This window comes from Hemitrygon akajei, chromosome 30, assembly GCF_048418815.1.
Source record: "Hemitrygon akajei chromosome 30, sHemAka1.3, whole genome shotgun sequence".
NCBI classification, from domain to species: Eukaryota; Metazoa; Chordata; class Chondrichthyes; order Myliobatiformes; family Dasyatidae; genus Hemitrygon; species Hemitrygon akajei.
Genome location: NC_133153.1, coordinates 26,651,668 through 26,667,215, shown reverse-complemented (window position 1 = coordinate 26,667,215; position 15,548 = coordinate 26,651,668). Strand labels below are relative to the sequence as shown.

Here is a 15,548-nt window from a genome sequence, read left to right as displayed (position 1 = left end):
CATCTTGTACTTCCAGACTTAATTCCTCAGAGAAACATTAGAACTTTACTTAGTCAAGAAAAAGAAAATGATAAAATGTAAATATGTTAATAAGATATAAAGACTAACCGTATAAAGGAAAATAAAAATAAAGCCAGGAATAAACAAAATTACAATATACAGATAAATAAAGGTGATAACAATCAGGACTACGCACAAAATGCTGATGGATCGCAGCAGGCCAGGCAGCATCTATAGGAAGAAGCGTAGTCGACGTTTCGGGCCGAGACCCTTCATCAGGACTGATCACTAACAGCCTTACTTTTCTCTGTCTAATATTTTTTTAAAATGCAATCTTTGATAAACAATATAGTGTCCAATTACTTCACTGATAATTTTATAATTCTTTCTGAAATGTCATCTCAGAATTTACTGTTTCTTGGAGAAATGCTGTAGCATTTTCAGAAAAATCCACCTTTTAAAAAATTAATATAGATTGCACTGTCTTCTATTTTAAAATGAGGCTTCACTGTTAATAAAAATGTTATCTATCAGCTTTTCTTAGTTTGGGAGTTTGTGCCGAGGGCTAAATAATGCAATGTAAATGTAACCTCTGCATGGATTGAAGAGTGCATTTTAAAGTGAAGTCCCATAGGCTAAAGAGATAATACATACCAGTTGCTTATTTAATGAGAAGCAAAAGACAGTACATGACCTTTGTACTAAACATATTAAATTTTTGGGAAAATGTCAACGTTAAAAAAAAATTTAATATGAAATTCACACCCTTAAACCAGTTGCTGTGAAGAAATATATACAGCATTTTTTGTTTGAACCAAGAGGCCTGCTTCTACTTCTTTTCTTCTGGAGAATGTGTTTCGGTCAAGAAGACCTGAGTGAAAATTCCCCTGGGGTTTAATAGAGAAGGCTGCCCTCACTCAGTTCATGTGCTGAGAAGTATAATATTACTTGCCTGTTGCATGTGGTGGCTTTGATTTCCAGCTTAAATCAGGAGATTAGCATCAGGCATCATATTAGCCTCTAACAATTCCAGTCCTGAAGAGATGTGGGCTTTTAGCTTGCAAAAGTGCAATCAAAACAAATAAATGCTCACTTCTTCCAGCCAGTCAGACTGAAGTTATGAATTATTGGAATTTACTTGATTGTGAATATAAACATTTCCTTGAAAAACATGACGGATAAAATGTTTGCTTATCAATTTAGTGCAAATGTTAACTGCCAACCTGTAATTTCCACAGGCAATTATGATAGATGTCTGTATCTTGAAACCTAGCTTAAGGTACTCTAGAGCTGGATATGTTGTTACCTGAAGAAGAATAATTACTTTAAAAGAGGGAGGGTTCAACATAAATATATGGATTTTTGACAGAAAACAGAGGCTGGGGATAACGTGGAGAGGAGGGGACAAGTTTCTCATTAAGTGAACTCTGACATTCTGTCAATTTTGAATTAGATTTTCATTTCAGACTTTTTATATTCACCTTACAATGTGATCAACAACATTCATAGTCTCTACAGTCTCCAGAGAAATCTCAGACTTCCTTAGAATTATTTTCATTTATATTTAGCGCAGCAGTTTGGCTTTTCCCAGGACTGGATTTCTTTTGACATGTTGAGCTTTTCCCAAATGCCTCAGAGTTCCTAGCATTTTGTTGGCAACCACTGCCATGTACAGGAATGTGTGATGATATGAACATTCAACAATTTGTTTAGAACACATTAACATCTTTAGAGTTATTTTAAATGTGTTATTTTAGCAGTCCAGTTCAAACACCAACAGTTGATTTTAGTTAAGCCATCTGTTTGCCTGAGTCAATTTTCATAGAAGCAGAATGGGGCTTGTGGTTTTAATGACCCAATATGATTTTGCATAATTGCACTTCCAGGTCAAATACTTACATAAACTTGACAGAACATGAGATGCCTCAGTTGTTCAGCTGTGTGACACTGCAGTTAGAGACAACATTAATAAAGAGTGTGCAGCATTAAGAGACACCTCAGACAAAAAGAGGGATTCCTGGGGAGAAGCTGCTCAGAGCAATAGATAATACAAGCTATCATCAGACAGAAAGGATGAATTGATTAACCTAAAGCGAGGACTGAAGTGTCCATAAATGCAAAAGATTTGGCTTTTTCTTCAGCTGGTTCTAGACCGCAAAATAATACAAAGTGTCCTCAAAGTAAAAATTGGCATTCGTTTCCATTTAAGATGACGCATTTTAAAAACTTCACCTCAGAGGTGTAACTGCTACAAGAAATGAGGTGCAGCCAAAAACCGTGTTGCTCAGAATTGCTTTGAGAAAATAATTAACTGCAGCACAATTTCTAAATATAATTATTGTAGGTTGATTGCAGCTTTACAGAAAGTTTCAAACAACTTACAATAATTAGACTTCAGACAAGTTATGCCAGTGAAAATTGCTTGCCCATTTAATCAGCTTAAATAACAAAGCCATGAGTTTCTTTCTCATTGCAGTGGAACTGTTTTATGCTGCTAGTGTTTTAGATTGAATTTTGGGAGATCAATATCCCTGAACTGGATCCCAGCATATACACTAGGCTTCTTTCCCGATGGCAGCTCCCTAAATTATTTCTTTTAAAGCAGGGTAGGAGAAAGTCTACAGCTAGAAATATGGAGACTTTATTTAGCTGTGTAAACACTGTATTCACATATTCCTGTGTCTGATCTGAGAAGGAATCAATATAAATGTGGTTTAATACTTCAACACACAATCTGCAGAACCTGCTGATTTAATGATGATAGAGATTTAAAAAAAAATTAATTTCTTATCTGGGAATGTATTTCCTTTCTTTCTGAGACTATATTGAAAACCCCCTACTTTATAGAATTTAATGACTGTAGTATGCAATGCTGTTTCAGTTGATTTTATTCAAGGTGAATTTAAGGGTATGAATGAAAACAAACAGTAAAAGTATGCTTTATGCATTTCCCTTCTTTTTATTACTTCTCAAGGTTATTAGATATTTCATCCAGCTCTCTTGGGTGTGTAAAACCTTCAAAACAGTGAACTGAAATTTTAAAAAAACACTGACTGACCAGGATACTCAGGTCCGTGTTGATAGCCATTTAGAAACTTCTGGTTGCAACCAAGCTTGCATCAGAAACAACAATAAACACAAGAGATTTTGCAGATGCTGTAAATTGAGGATAACTCATACAGAATGCTGGAGGGAGCTCAGCAGGTTAGGCAGCATCTAGGGAAAGGAACAAACCACTGAATGACAAGACCCTTCATTGGGAAGAAGCCAGAAGTTCTGGCTTCTGCCTCCTTCCTTTCCAGTCCTAGTGAAGCTTCTCAGCCTGAAATGTTGATGGTTTATTCCTTTCTGTAAGATGCTGCCTGACCTGCTGAGTTCCTTCAGCATTTTGTATGTGTTACTCAGAAACAAATAAACTGCTGGAGGACAGGTCCGGTAGAACTACCATAAAGAAAACTGGACCATGACTTAAAAAAGAACAAAGCTAGAGCATGAACATTTATTTCCCTGTCACAAGTCCTCACATCAGGGATAAGTTTAGGTTTGAGTGGTTGGAAGATTACCTGAGGAAAGGGCAACATTTATGTCTGAGGGAGGTATCAGAGGCCAAATCAAGCTTACATAATACGGAGGGGTGGAGGAACTGTTGCGGTCGGGTGCTAGCCTTTTCTTGCGGATGCAGATGAATATCCACATTTGGATACCAATCTGCAGATCTGCAGATTGGTTTATTATTGTTGAATGTACCAAGATATAGTGAAAAGCTTGTTTTGCATGCTGTTTATACAGATCAAATCATTACACAGTGCATTGAACTAGAATAAGGTAAAAAAAATGCAGAACATGGTGTGCAAGCTGCCAAAAGAGTGTAGTGCAGGTAAATTATGAAGTGCAAGATCATTATCAGGTGGACTGTGAGACCAAGAGTTCATCTAATTGTAGAAGGCATCCATCCAGGAGCCTGTGACACTGGGACAGAAGCCATCCTTAAGCTTGATGATACATGCTTTCAGGCTTTTGTATCTTCTGCCCAGTGCAAGAGGGGAGGAGAACGCCCATTGTGGGTAGGGTCTATGATTATGCTGGCTGCTTTATTGAGGCAGCAAGACGTACAGACAGCGTCCGTAGAAGGCCACTGGTTCCAGTGATTTGCTGAGCTGTGTCCACAACTCTCTACAGTCTCTTGCAATCACATTTAGAGCAGTTGCCACACCGAGCCTTCATGCTTCCAGACAGAATGTTTTCTATGTTGCATCACTAATAATTGGTATGAGTTGAAGGATAAAAATTGGTAAGATTGACTACAGTTTTATTTTGAGTGGGTGGCGGTCCATAGTTAATTATGCAATAGTTTCTTTCTAATGATGAAATATGGACAATTTTAAAAACATGTTTAAATAGGAAAGAAATGAAAGCGCTTCAGGCAGATGGGGTGACAGAAGCCATGCTTTGTGATTGATGTAAATGTCTCCATTCTATTTCTGCAGAAAGTGCCAACAAATTAAGTACAGCAATAAACAAAAAGTTACATATGTACAGCATTTCCACGCGTCTTTCCAAATGGTGTGCATTCAATGGAATACTTTGAAATTATTAATGTGGGCAAACATAACAGACAATCTGCACACAGCATGTTCCCACAGTCAACATACAAAATGAATGGCTAACAAGTCTGTGTTTTTTTTGTATTGGTTGAGAAGAACTGGACAGAGCCTGCAAGATCTCTCTTTCCTATAAACAGCTCTAACAGAATAGATGGTTTAAACACTGCATCCAAATTTTTGCGCCATTGTTCAATAGACTGTCAGTATAAATTGTGCACTCAACTATTCAAGAGGGGCTTAAACCCACAAAATTGTGACTGAAAAAGGAAAATACAACTAAATGAGCCAAACTCCCACTTGGATTGGCTCCAAGTAAGCAAATCACAATGAAACTGAAAATAAACTTCTGTAACTGTTAATGGAACAGACCTCGGACTCTCGCTAATTGGCCATTTCTCGAGGACCAGACCTTTCACTGAATGTTTTTTTTCCAAAGTGCCATCTATTACAGGAGTGGCAGACACCACTGAGGCCTAGGAGGTATCTGCACCAGACGGCTGAGTTTATAACAGAGTGAAAACACTATCAAAAAGGGCAGACTTTGCTCCCCATAGTAAAAGCATAATTTCTCAGTAACCCGGTGCAAGCAATTAGTCTACTTTCAGACTAAAGCAGAAATGCTAGTCTGGGCTAAGTGAACCCCTGGTGATGCAGATGGCAGAATTATTATCACCTCAAAGGCATGCAATGATTACAAATACCATAGACCACAATTATAGGCAACTGTGAGCCGTTAACAATAGATGAACATTAATTATTTCTATCCGGCACCTGAGTGGACCTGGCAGCCATTACTACTTGTCAGACACTCAGACCAGCTCAATGCTAAACAACACATCTGTCTGGTTAAATAATTAAACCAATGGTCCTGATTGGTTCTGAGCAGTTCTTCGACAAATTCAAAGATCCAAGATTCAAAGTAGATTTATGATCCAGGAATGCATCAAATAAACAACATTGAGATTTGGTTGCTTACAGGCAGTCACAAAGCATGAAACCTGAAAGAACCCAATTAAAATAAAATGAATACCAACCCCCAATATGCACAGAAAAAGAGAGAGAAAAGAAAACAACAACAGCATTCTGAACCAAATTGAGTTCTTAGATGCAAATCCCTGGAGCAGGCCTCAGAATTCAGTTCATCATATCAGCAGGGCAAATCGCTGCAGAGTTCGCTGACACAAAGCACAGCAGCCAGCGCCATCTCACAGCCTCAGCATCACGGAGAGGGGAGCCCCCAGTTTATCTGGGCCAGTGTTTAAATTTTCCAAACAGTGGATCGTACCTCATATTAGGACCTGGGCCCCACTGTGCCGTATTGCTCCTTGCCTAGATTTTGTTACCGAAGGAGCAGATTTCGACCTCTCCAAAAAGGCTCAGTGCCCAGAAGGATCCAACCTCACCCGACTCTCGACACCCTGCCTTTCCAGTCTATATAGGCCGGCATGTAGGTTTAATTGATAATATAAATCATATTTTGGTTACTCCTATTAATGGTTTTCTAACAAGCGGGTACTTAAAATATCTGTTGCAATATCAGCATGTACGAAAGTACCAAAAATAAAATAATGCTGAGGTTTTTGAGGTGAATTCCTTATTTCTCAGTTATTTCCCCATAACTGAGAGTAGATCTGACATTTAACCATTCAGGTATAGAGTTGAGAATAAAGGCTTGGAAGAGACACTTAAAAGTATTGAACAAATTTTGTTCTCTGCTCTTTTTGCCCTCCTCCACTTCCATTCCTGAATTTTGAAATATCGCAGACATTTCACAGAGTAAAACCAGTTAACTTTGCCATGACAATTTCACATTTTCATCCTGTCTCCTCAATATCAGCACCAAAATACCAAAGGAAAAAGCCTTTGGGATGTTTCGTTTTTTCAAAAAAGTCACGTTTGAAAAAAATTGATTGTAACAATAAATCTTCTAAGCTGCTAAAAATAGCTTGGCAGTAGTTTGGCTGAAAGGATAGATGTACCAGAAGCGATCTGTTATTTTCAGAAAGGAACCTTTACTTTCTGTTAACATACAAGGTGGACTCTGTTTCAAATCAAAGCCATAATGTAGCTGAAAGCCTTGGTTAAAATCCCACTCTTCATATATTTAAATTGATGTTGGAAATAAAACACATGGATATTCAGTAGTTCTTTAATACTACCCTACATGCAAAACATGCAAAGTGAGTTTCCCATGCCCAATTAAGACAGAATGCAGCTAAACAAAATGTATATGTGGCATTTAAGACTTGCTCTTACATATTACTATTTGAAATAGCTGGCCGGACAAAACATTCAGTACTCACAAATTTTTAAATAAAACTTTTTGCGTTCTTCTTGAGTACAAAGAATAACTTATCCAAAAGTCTTTGAAACTGCAAAATTTAAATATTTGTGAAGGGTGAGACTTTAGACTTGCAGCAGTAAAGCCTTTGTTAGATTGTCTTGAAGCAACAAATTTCATGCTACGTTGCCACTTTGAGAGACTAATGTGTAAAGGGTCAGAGTTAAGTCTGACTCTGCATTTGGCCTGGCACCAGAACTCTGGAGACGGCAGAGTCTTGAATGATGAATGGTCAGTTTTGTTTGTTTGTGTCAATAGTGTTTTACTGAACCAGTTAGGGTTTCATCAAATGTTTATATAAAAATTTACACAACATGTATTGACTTTCTGGAGCTATAGGAAGAAGGTTTTTAAGTGTTAATATTTAGAGCTTTTTAATCTTTAATCCTTTATATTATCATTTGAAAAACAGTAGAGCTTGCAGGAACAAATTTAAAAGACTACACGTTTATTACAAGTACTCCCTTCCCCGATGTAAACTTCTGGAAAATTGAATGTTTTTGCAATAAATATAGTGCATTTCAAACACTGATGCTAATCTCTGAAAATACAGCAGTAAAATTAAATGACAGTCCCGTAGCCAAGTCCAAATGCAGCTCCTAACTGCTGATGTGCTTCGTTCCATAATCAGATTCTATGTTGCAGATGGGAGTTGCCGATTTACTGCAGGAATTCCCACTTGGGGCACTGGGAGCTGCCCCAGAACAAAGCACTAGTGTCAATGGGAAGCAGTAGCTCAGAACTGTAGTTTACGTCCTAACATAGAGAATTAGCCAAGGATTACATTTCAGAATATCTGTTTTCCTATTACCTAAGCTGTTTGTCTGCACACAGATCGGCATTTATTGCCTCATCTATCAACAGTTCTACATGACAACTTTTTCTCTCCCACTTAGGGCACTCTTCCCCCCCCCCCCCACCATTCAGTTCCAAGATGGGACACTTCACTTCTGAGTTTGCCCTTCAGTTTATTTTATTGCATTCCCTGCTGCCTTCGTCATTATGTGTCTAACCTTTACCTCAGCGTCACTTTCCACTTAACCTTTGTTTCTTCTTGCACTCTCCAATGCTGCTTCTTTATCTGCTGCTGTCCTGAAGGAAGGAATACAGAATCAGATTTATTATCACTGAAATATGTTGTGAAGTTTGTTGTTTTGTTTAGAGTATGCCTTCAGGCTCCGGTACTTCCTCTCTGATGGTAGTAATGGTAAAAGGGTGTGTCCTTGGTGGTGAGGGTACTTAATGATAGATGCCACCTTTTCAAGACATTGCCTTTTGAAGACGTACTCCATAGTGGGGAGGCTAGTGCCCATGATGGACATGTGCAAAGAGGGAATAACAAATCGTATGAGGGACACTTCTGAGATTGTGGATGAATAGATTGTTGATCAACCCCGCCCCCCCATCCATCCTCCAATCTCTTTGACCCGCTACCATCAGGCAGGAAGCACCATAGCACTAGGACAAGGACTATTAAACCAGCTTCTTCCCCCAGAGACAACTGAACTCCCTGCCACCACCTATTATGAAGCACCAGTAGCATTATAGTGTTTACTTTTTAACTTGTGTTGTAAATGCACCTTACATTAAATGTCAATGTTCTGGTATAAATTTTATGATTTGCTGATTTATTTGTGGTAGTATTACCCTCATGTGTTGTGTGTGAGTTATACGTACAGATCTGTGTTACAGTCTCAGGCACATATAAATATCTGGGGTGCCTAAGACTTTTGCACAGTACCATATTTGTCAATGTGCAGCAGAGAGCGGGTTTGTAAATCTGGCATGAACAAGGGATGTTGGGAATGGTGGGAGTGGAGCGCCACGAGAAGGGCGTGTGACGGATGATAGAGAAGGAGTGCCAGGGGTGGCAAGGGTGCAGACGCACCCAGCGCTGAAACACCCAGGCAAGGTCATTTGATTCCAAACGATTGGTATATTGATCATTAAGAACATCTTTCTGGTGTTTCCCACACCCTCTCCTCCCCGCCCCTTCCCACTCTCAGTCCACAATAGAGACCCGTAGCAGAATCAGGTTTATCATCACTCACATATCATGAAATTTGTTTCCTTTTACAGCAGCAGTACAGTGCAAGACATAAAATTACTACAGTGCTGTGCAAAAATCTTAGGCATCCTATCCAAATACATATGTGACTGAGAGTTCTGTACTGTGTTGAGCACCTTGGTGTGGAGAAATGTTGCTTTGTTTGGCTGCATTGAATGACAACAAACCTGAACTTGGCACACAGAACGACGAAGGAACATATGCAACTATGTGCACAAAATCAGAATGGCTACACCTTTAATATGCCAGGTACGCTTGTAATTCCATCCCAAAGTATAGCACTGCTTCCTGCCTACTCTATTCCCTGTCCAGCATTTCAGAACACAAGCTCACACAGTACACCAACAACCACATCATGGGAGGTGTGCAGATGGCCTAAGAAAAATAAATGACTTATAAATAAACAGATAAGGAAAAAAGATAGCAGCCATTAAATGTCTGATAAAGGGCACTTGTCAATGGTTTTCAATGCCAGGTAGATTGAGAAATTGTGTTCTCACCCTATCAGAGTTGTCAGTCCGTTGCTTCCTACCTAGCATGCAGAGATTGTCACAGTAAATTCAATGCACGGCCATGTAGCAGCTTGGCATCTCTTCAAAAATGCAACATTTCTAACATTCAATATACAATTTACATGAATCACTGCTGTCAAGCCCTTTTAAAGGCTTTACTGGGACAAGGGTGGTGACAACTTTTACAGAAGCCACACGGGAAATATTTGGCTCTATGCACACAGCAATTGTGATGAAGGTGAAGTCAGAGTTATGTCATTCTTTATCTAGTTCACTATGCATCTGAGCAATGAAGCATCCCACATGAGATCTGTTAAATCTGTGCCTAGCAAGCAGCAGGCTGACATTTCTTTCACTTGGCAGCATAACAGAATCATCTGCAGGAACAGAGCATCCAGACAATACAGTAAATATGCCCACTCAAAGGACAAGACAAATATAGCTGCACCCTCGACAACTGGGTTTGGAGAAGGAGTACTGGGCAACGAGCTGAGCCAATGTGAACAAGAATGTCTGGCCCTCCTAAGTTGCAAGGAGGTGTGTCTTAGAAATATTGTTTATCAAACCAGATGGTTATGGCAGGACCATCCACTGTCAGACACACGTCACAGAAACTGGCCAGAGTGCACAGGAATGGTGTATTGCAGGAAAACTTTTCATCAGCTCATTCAATCTAGGAAAGTTGGGTGTCTACAGCAAAAAAGGACCCCAAGCAATTTAGGGTTCCCTCATGAATACACTGTTTGTTGCCATTGACAACCTTTTGTTATATCAACAAAATCGTTCTGTAAAGTGTCTCTACACTCCTAGCTGTATAAACTCTACAAAGCTCTGAAGACATGTAACCTTGGGTTATGAACACGCAATTTATGGACACTCTTACACACAAGAAAATCTGCAGATGCTGGAAATACAAAGCAACACACACACAAAATGTTGAAGGAACTCAGCAGGCCAGGCAACATCTATGGAAATGAATAAACAGTCAATGTTTTGGGCCAAGACCCTTCTTCAGGACCGGAAGGATGCCAAAATAAAAAGGTGGAGGAAGGGAAGGAGGATAGCCAGAAGGTAGACAGGTGAAGCCAGGTGGGTAGGAAAGGTCAAGGGCTGGAGAGGAAGGAATCTGATGGGAAACAAGAGTGGACCATAGGAGAAAAGGAAGGGGGGGATGGGGGGGTAAGTGATAGGCAGGTGAGAAGGGGTAATGCAAGAGTCTAAAGTGGGGAATAGGAGAAGGGAGGAGAGAGGGATTTGTTTTTACTGATAGGAGCAATAGGTATTCATCCCATCAGGTTGGATGCTACCCAGACAGAATACAGGGTGTTCCTACTCCATCCTCACACTCACATATGTCATAATTTCATTAAAAAGTCTGATGTACATACCAATGAATAGCAGAACTAGTTTCCTCTCTCTACACTTTTAGTGACTGTTCTTATCAGCTTATGGTGTCATTCATTACAATACTGTGATGGTATGGTTATCGTCTTGCCTGACTTGTGAATTTTCTGACTTAAAAACAAAATTAATTTATGGATCTCTGTGAAAACAGAAGCCATTCATTACTTAGACTTGGCATGTTGACTGAGTTCCAGTCTCGTGGCACAGTAAGGTATCTCAATGTAATGCTTCTGCACCAGTGCCGGTAAAATTGAATGTATTGCCTATTTAGTCCTGGTCCGAAGGACTAAGTCATAATTGAAAACATAGCTTACACTTACACGCAGCTGATTCACAAAGCCCCAGAATTACAGCTCCCATTCAGCCAATGCATGCCAACTGAATTGCTGTTGTTAGCTGAAATTTCTACAAGAATTTTACCTTTAAATATATATATTTTAATCCGAATTGGAGGGTGGCAGTTCTGTGAAGTAAGCAGGCCACATGGAGCAAATACCAGTGGAGGAACATCTAGGAAATGGACATCATAACATAAGATTTAGAATGGCCAAAGAAAGAACTTCAATGTGAAGATTGTCAATTGGACAAGGGACTACTTAAATGGGATCAGAACAGATCTGGCCTGGGTAAACTGGACTCAAAGGTGAACAGGCATATTGAGTTATGGAGGAATTTTTGGGGTTCAACTACAGTCTAGGGACATTTCTATGAAGGGAGAATGATAGGATAATTAAATTCAGAGTTCTCCAGAGGGATGGAAATAGAAACAAATAGCTTTGACAAAATGCTAGTTTATTAAAAAAATGAGAACCAGGCTAGAAATCAGAGGGGACCCATAAATAATATTAATAGAGACAAAGAGAAATTACAGTAAAAGTTAGAAAGTAAACATGCAAAGAAATCCAAAAATATAATCCTGCCGAATGGTTTTGGCCTAAAACATTGACTGTACCCTTTCCCTAGATGCTGCCTGGCCTGCTGAGTTCCTGGAGCATTTTGCGTGTGTTGCTCAGCATCTGCTGATTTTCTCATTCCCAAAAATATAATGCCAGCATGTAAATGGGAGTGCTTAGAGGAAGGGTGGAACTGGTCAGACACTGAAAAGTAAATCGATTTCTGGGGGCATGTGGCATCAGAGAAGGTACAGGTGGAGTCTTGGTAAAGGAAGATGCAGTTCAGTTTCTGAATGGGTCAAAAATTTGTTATAGAATTGTTATTTGAAGAGTGACTGTGCATTGAGTGAATACGTGGGGTCTACTTCTGCTGGCTGAAGAAAGTTAAGGGAGGCCATAATTTTTTAAACATCCATAGATCTGTGGTGGAGCCTAGGGACTGGAAAAGTGCAAATGTTACACCTTTCTGAAAAAGAAAGAGCACTGGGATAAATCTAGTAACTGCAGGCCAGTCAGGTTAGAGTTGGTAGTTGGGAAAAGTTCAAGGAATAAAATAATCAGAAACATTAGCATTGAACCATCTTGTCTTGGAAGCAGTGCCCTGTCACACACTTTTTCAACTACCGTAGATTCCGGATTTTAAGCCGCTACTTTTTTCCCACATTTTGAACAGCTTTGAACTCTGCGGCCTTTAATACGGTGCGGCTAATACATGATTTTTTTCATGCCGCCAAAAACATTTTGCCTCGTAACAGTAGACCAATAAAATTGATGAGTAGTTCACAGAGGTCCAATGAAATTGTATGATAAATCAAGCGCACTTACACAATTAAATTATTGTAAATCAGTCATTTGTACTCACCCTCATCAACATGGAAAACACTCGAAGAAAAGCATTGTGCTGCCTTTATGGCAGTTATTTAGTTTATAATATTTTCGCTTAGTAATTCATTTTTTAGTTAAAGTTAGAACTGTTTTAACTATATTTGTTTTCTGTACTACATCGCGGGATGCTACGACGTCACACCCGGTTTCGCCGCGTCTTGTGGGAAAAATGCCGTTTGCGATAAACGGGATGGCGGGGGCAAGCGGCGGAGCGGCATTAGATCTGAGCGAACGCTGCTTTTAAGTTAAAGGCGATCAATAACTTTTCCTGGTAGGCTGCAGTATATATATTTTTTACCAGTCGTTAGGAGATATTGGAATGTTGTTCAGTAAAAAAGTATACGCAACGTATATTTAAAAGTAGCCGCATTACAGGCACGGTTCGAAAAAAAGCATTTGCAATATGTATTTGTTTATGTTACCATATGGATTTAATTAAAAGTTAAAAAATCCTCATGTGTAATATCTTTCTGTGTAAATATCTCATATTACAACGTGGGACACCTGCGGCCGAAAATCCGGTGCGGCCTGTACAAGTAAAAAATTGATTTTCTTTCTAAAATTAGAGCCAGCGGCTTTTAATCAGGTGCGCTCTGTAGTCCGGAATCTACGGTAATCATGAACTTGCAGACCTTACAGAAATAACTTATCAACCTTAACAGCATCAAGGAGAACCACCACAGCATCTCCAGGCTAATCCTATAGGGAAAGTTTTTGGCCCTGTTATCATTATACAAATCCTCTCTCTCTAGGTTCTTCACATCTAGAATGTGGTGGTCAGAATGAAACATTATGTTCCAGTTATGGTATAAGCAATATTTTGTAAGGTTCAAGGTAACCTTCCTAATTTTGTTGCTTTTTCACACAATAGAATCTTGCATAGATATTATAATGAGTTGCTTAAATGCCACAATTAATTTATGGGCATCATGAATGCAGGAGTAATTACCAGAAAAAAATTATGATTTTTTACAACAATGGAATATACTGTGCTTTTGATTGTAAGCCTCAGGAATCCGAATCTATTACTTAAGATCTTGACTTACTCTGATTCTGGCACTTCAGGTGTTCCAGCTGGGATACTGATTTGAAAGTTAGTGCCTTGTCTCCATAATTACTCATTCCCACCAAAGGTCCCCAGCTGATAGCTCTCCATGGATTATTAAGGAAGGGACAAAAATAACAACCTTACATAGAACCTCGAAAAGTGCAGCATAGTACAGGCCCTTTGGCCCACGATGCTGTGCTGACCATTTAACCTACTTTAAGATCAATCTAACCCTTCCCTCCCACATAGACCTCCATTTTTCCATCATCCATGTTCCTAACTAAGAGACTCTTATAGATTCTTAACATTCAGCATCTACCACCACACTGACAGTATGTTCCAAACACTTATTATTATGTAAAAAGACCTACATCTAATATCCCCTCCATACTTTCCTCCAAACACCTTAAAGTTATACCCCCTTATATTAGCCATTTCAATCCAGAGAAAAAGTTGATCGATGTCTCTTTTCATCTTGTACACCTCTGTCAAGTCACCTCTCATTCTTCTTCACTCCAAAGAGAAAAGCCATAACTTGTCCAGCCTGTCCTCATAAGACATGCTCTCCAATCCAGGCAGCGTGCTGGTAAATCTTCTCTGTACCCTCTCTAAAGCTTCCATATCCTTCCAGTAATGAGGTGACCAGAATTGAATACAATACGTATTCCAGGTGTGGCTGAACCAGTTTTACAAAGCTGCAACATTACCTCATGGCTATTGAACTCAATCCCCCAACTAGTGATTATCAACACACCATTTGCCTTTTTAACCACATCCATAGATCTTTTGATAGATCCCTCTGATCCTCTACACTGATAAGAAAGCTCCCATTAACCCTGTATTCTGCCTTCAAGTTTGACTTTCCAAAGTGCTTCTCATCACAATTTTCCATATTGAACTCCATCTGCCATTTATCAGTCCAGATCTGCATACTATCCATGTCCCACTGTAACTTACAACAACCTCCTACACTATCCACAACACCATCAACCTTACATCGAAACATTGTGTTGTCACTTGTATATTCATCATGTTGTATATTGATACGTTCACAGAAAATTGCCTGTTAGAAACTGGGCATATTGAACCTGAATATGATCTATCAAGATTCACAAAATAAGTTATGTCATGTCAAGATGAAATTACTTTATAATGGGACATTTCAGCATATTAACTCGTCATGACTGTTTAAAACAATTTTACTTTCCCAACCAAAACTCTTGATCATATTCACTGTGGTTCCAAATGAGACTAAATCAAAGTGAACACAATGAATTACAGCTCAGCAAACATCTATTATAAACCACCATTATAAGTCTATATATTGTACACATTAGTTCTCAGTCAGGGTAGCATGGTAACAAAGAAATCGATGCACCTGGTTAAGATTTGAAGAGTTCATCTGAGATGGGTTTCTGATGTTTAGAGGTAATTCATAAATTGCTGATTTGCCACATCTGCTTCTATAAATGGGTTATTAAATGAAATGAGTATCCACTCCAGTGTAAATGGGACATTTGGCACTGATTACTGTTCTAATATGATTTCCTGGTCTTAGAAATTAAATATGTAATGAAGTCTAGAATTTAGTCAAGCAAGAATATTTACTGGGAAAAATTAAGACAGTCTGATGAATTTAGAATTACAGCTTAGGTTTTCTATAGATGCTTTGTCAAGCTTGGCTTGATGTTGCTAGTTATCCTGGCTAATAAGATTGATGGTGACAAGTACAATTGCCACAGATGAGATAATTTGCATTGTAGCTTACAATGGAAGCAGAGCACACACTTGCT

The 15,548-nt window shown here is 39.0% G+C and overlaps 1 protein-coding gene across 7 annotated transcripts in view; it reads right to left on the bottom strand.

The window, feature by feature from the left end:
* The window catches only part of sema6d (semaphorin 6D), a 364,739-nt gene that overhangs the window by 128,664 nt on the left and 220,527 nt on the right, over window positions 1–15,548 (bottom strand). For 5 of the 7 annotated variants that reach the window (XM_073033162.1, XM_073033159.1, XM_073033166.1 and 2 more), the window contains one exon: window positions 7,965–8,037. The exons of the other annotated variants lie outside the window; for them this stretch is intronic. The gene's annotated coding sequence lies outside the window, so the exon portion shown is untranslated. The remainder of the gene's footprint in view (window positions 1–7,964; window positions 8,038–15,548) is intronic. 7 annotated transcript variants of the gene reach the window in all.